Source organism: Canis aureus, chromosome 4 (genome assembly GCF_053574225.1).
Source record: "Canis aureus isolate CA01 chromosome 4, VMU_Caureus_v.1.0, whole genome shotgun sequence".
Lineage (NCBI taxonomy): Eukaryota > Metazoa > Chordata > Mammalia > Carnivora > Canidae > Canis > Canis aureus.
In genome coordinates, this window is record NC_135614.1 from 12,898,276 (window position 1) to 12,902,908 (window position 4,633).

General features: G+C 37.9%; 1 long non-coding RNA gene across 1 annotated transcript in view; it reads right to left on the reverse strand.

The window, feature by feature from the left end:
- LOC144312205 (uncharacterized) overlaps window positions 1-4,633 on the reverse strand; it is a 279,387-nt gene that overhangs the window by 22,345 nt on the left and 252,409 nt on the right. The window lies entirely within an intron of this gene.

The window sequence follows — 4,633 nt, forward strand, 5'->3', positions numbered from 1 at the left end:
CAGGAAAAGTCAGGATGAAAAATTACTTGATATTGGCTTATGGTAATGAGGATTGAAAAATGAAAAACACAGTTTTGATTTAGAAGACCAATCATCCAACAAATGCCAGAAAATACTAATTATTTACCCTAAACCAGTACAAAGTAAGAAACCTGAGTTCCAATGGGCAAAGACCTCCTTATCTTTGATGAAACTACACTATTCATGTCACTCAGGCCTCACTGAGTATATTAAGTGCTTCTTATACTCACAGAAATCGATCTTTGCTTTGGAAAGAGGACACTTTGATCCCACCTCTTGCCTGACCTTGCTGGGATTATAATTCATTCTATGTATACAGAGGCTCTAGCTTATCTGTGCCAGTGATGCTTCATTTTGATTTAGAGATCTGAAGAAGGCAAGTGATTATCTTTTGAGTACCAAACACTGGGTTATGTAACCTACATTGCATGTCATAACACTCTCTTTTACATATAAGGACATCAGGTTGAAGACATGAGATCCTTGCATCTAAGTAGAAAGATTGCTTGGGAGACTAGCAGGCACTTCTCTGTGATATTCCTCTGCCCTCATCCAATTCCTGCTCACTTCTTAAATACCTAATGCTACAAATCTTTTTTTTTTTTTGTATATTTTTTTATTGGAGCTCAATTTGCCAACATATAGCATAACACCCAGTGCTCATCCCGTCAAGTGCCCCCCTCAGTGCCCATCACCCAGTCACCCCAACCCCCTCCTTTCCACTACCCCTTGTTCGTTTCCCAGAGTTAGGAGTCTCTCATGTTCTGTCACCCTCTCTGATATTTCCCACTCATTTTCTCTCCTTTCACCTTTATTCCTTTTCACTATTTTTTATATTCCAAATGAATGAGACCATATAATGTTTGTCCTTCTCCGATTGACTTACTTCACTCTGCATAATACCCTCCAGTTCTATCCACGTTGAAGCAAATGGTGGGTATTTGTTTTTTCTAATGGCTGAGTAATATTCCATTATATATAGAGACCACATCTTCTTTATCCATTCATCTTTCGATGGATACCGAGGCTCCTTCCACAGTTTGGCTATTGTGGACATTGCTCTATAAACATTGGGGTGAGGGGTCCTGCTGTTTCACTGCATTTGTATCTTTGGGGTAAATCCCCAGCAGTGCAATTGCTGGGTCATTGGGTAGTTCTATTTTTAACTCTTTGAGGAACCTCCACACAGTTTTCCAGAGTGGCTGCACCAGTTCACATTCCCACCAACAGTGCAAGAGGGTTCCCCTTTCTCCACATCCTCTTCAACATTTGTTGTTTCCTGTCTTGTTAATTTTCACCATTTTCACTGGTATGAGGTGGTATCTCATTGTGGTTTTCATTTGTATTTCCCTGATGGCAAGTTATGGGGACTAATGCTACAAATCTTATCCACAAGAATATGATAAAAATAACTACAGAAAAAAAAAAAAAGACAATTCTACTACTACCCATGGAGGTATTCTAGTTATTGTACTGAGCCCAGAGGAGGTGAATAAGATATAGGCACTATCATTTTACTTTATTTTTATTTATTTTTAAATATTTTATTTATTTATTTGAGGCAGAAAGAGAGAGTTAAGCTGGGAGGAGGGTCAGAGAAGAGGAAGGAGTAGACTCTCCACTAAGCAGGAAGTCCATGCAGGCCTTGATGCAGAGCTCAATCCCAAAACCCTGAGATTATGACCTGAGCCCAAGGCTTTACTGACTGAGCCACCCAGACGCCCAGCACTATCATTTTAAAAATTCATTTTTTACAAGATGTACAACTCAGTTAAGATACAAGCTTTATACAACTTCTAATACCAATTACTTCTCTCTTCACCCCACACAGCTAGTTAAAATGTATAAATTTATGTGGTTATCTCTTGCTTTCTTTTTATAGCTCCAGGATCCCCTTTTCAGTATTAAAATACAGAATAGTTTATTTGGCTGTTTCTCTTTTATTGTTGCGGTGAGGTGGGCATGTAGACTTTGTGAGCCTCAACATGGTTTCTTTTGCCCAACAATAATAACCAATAGTTACATAGTAATGCCATTCTGGGTCCTAAGTGCTTTATTTATACTTCAGACTTCCTCTTCGTGCAGTTAGTGAGGCCCAAATAATTCAGCATGCCAGAGAAGCATTATTAAAAAAAATTATTATTAGTTGGCTGGGGATTCCACAGGACAATTATAATCCACCCTTGTTCTGGCTATGGATTGGTGCCGTCGGGAAGCAATGATTCTGTTCCTGAAATCCTGGCTGAGACTTCCAGAACAGCATGAGTAATTCCAGGAATCACCTAATGGGATGACCTGTATTTCTTCACTCCAGTCCTGGGATATATAACTGGTAAAATTCTGGGCACAGGGACTGGGCAAAGGCAGAGTGATTTAAGTTATGTGTGAATCTGCATTATCATGAGTAGAGTCATTCCAAGAATTTTCTGTTTTAACTCACTAAAATCCTAAGACAAATATGATTATTATCATCCCCATTTTTCAGATAAGGAAATGAGGCATTGAAGGTTGAGCAATTTCCCCATATAACTAGTAAGTGAAGGAGCTGGGATTCTTGGCAGGCAGTCCAACTCCACTCCACTGCCCGCCCCTTTTATCTTTGTCTACCGTAGGATTCCAAAGGGTAAACCACATATTTACCTAGTGAATTCTTATCCAGGATCCACCCACCAGTGTCCTTCGAGTGTTTTGCTCATGGCAGAGGGATTTACTATCGATATAGGCAACAAAATAAGATGATTGCATCTCTGAGAGAAAAAGAGAAGAGGATGAAATGGCCACCTTTCTAATACTAATACCAGAATGGAGCTTTGGGAGGGCTAGGGTTGGTGAGTACTGACTCAGAGAGCCTGTAAAGGCCAATCTGCAGTTTGTGAAGAGTCATGATCCTGTCACACTGTTAGACCAAAGTCCCCGGAGTCAGACTCATCAATATTCCTGTAGCATGACAAACCCAGCAAGGTTCCAGAATGCTAACTAGTAATTATTACTGTGCTAGAGTTAGTCTTGTTTTCTCTCTTTGCCTGAAAAGCATAAATGAAATCACGTTGCCATTTCTTTTATTCTTTATGTCTTCGTACTGTTAGGTTCTTTCTTTCTGCTCTTTCCCTGCTGTTAGCAAGATGAAAAAGGCTCCGTATTCCAAGGCTTTCTGTTGACCTTTGAGACTTAAGAGTCTCCCACAAGGGAAAGAAAGCATCCCTGAAATAAATGAGAATTCATGAAATATCTCAGGCTTGTGTAGGAAACAAACGACTCTGGGTTCTTTTCAACTCACAGCACACAGCAGGCAGAAAAGCAGCAATTTGAGATTTCAGTGAGGCTGGGAGTCTCACAAGATAATGCTGAGGGTTGGCAGTCAAAGATACTAGTGAAGTATTAGTGCTGCAATTTTAAAATGTTTATACTTCCCAGGGTTTAAAAAAATAAGGCAGCCATAAGCTTATTAAATTCAGGCTGTCAACAGAATTTCTTTTTAATTTATCAATTTGGGGGGATTTCTCTTGTTTTGGTTTGGCAAAAAGACATCACCAATTGCACACATTCATAAAGAGTTCTGGAGAAATAAAATATTATGCTATAAAGGAGAGGCAGCATAAAAGTTTATCAGCTTGGAAGGAAGACAAATTTATTTGAATTGCAGGTTGAAAAATTAATAATTCTATTTTCTTACAAGAGTCATTTAACAACATCCTTGTTCCTGAATTACCTAACTTGTTTTCCCTCTTCTACTCTTACCTGTCATACTTAGGTTTAAATCTATGTTAAATATGTAGTTCTCATGACGGCCTATCTCACCTTATTATTCCTGATGAATCTCCTTTCCCCTTCACTGCTGCTCTAGCCACACTCACTTCCTTGTTCTTTTCTTTTTTTACTTTGTATTTGAAAATTTTATTTTTAGAGATGTCACCTTTGGAATTTAAAATAAGCAGGGAAAAAAGCAACATATTTAAAGAAATGTTTTAAATACAGGAAGTTTCTTAAAACTTAGCGGAATTTTCAATTTTTAAAAAACATTTTAATAATTTCAAAAATAATTTTGGCAGGCATGGGCAAGGATAGAGGAGCTGAATTATTTCAGTGTCTGATTAACACTTTCTGTCTAGTCCAGTCAGGTAAGTAAAGGTTTGTAAGGGAAGTCACATCTTAAGAAATCAAGGTATTGAAAATAACATTAGCCTGGGGCCATACCATCTAAGAAAAAGAGTAAGAACCAAGATATATAACCAAACTATACTCATGAGATCCTATATTTAGTAATAGAAATACCCAGTATATGCAATATAAAAATAATTCTTTCCATTTAACACATAGCATGAGGCAGGCACTGGGCTAAGTGCTTTACAAACATGATTTCTAATTCTAAAAAACATTCTTAGGTAGATGGTTAAAGCTGTTTTTTGAAGTAGAGGAAAAAAAATAAGCTTATCAAAGTATAATGATGCCCCCAAAGTCATACAGCTGGTAGGTGTCAGACCTGGGGTTTGAATCCAAGGTTTTCTTGCACACCACACAGCATCTACTACATAGAAAATTAGCAGAAAAAAATATTACTTTATCCAAATTTCATTTGTAAAATCTCACATGTGACCTACCATTCTAATATGGC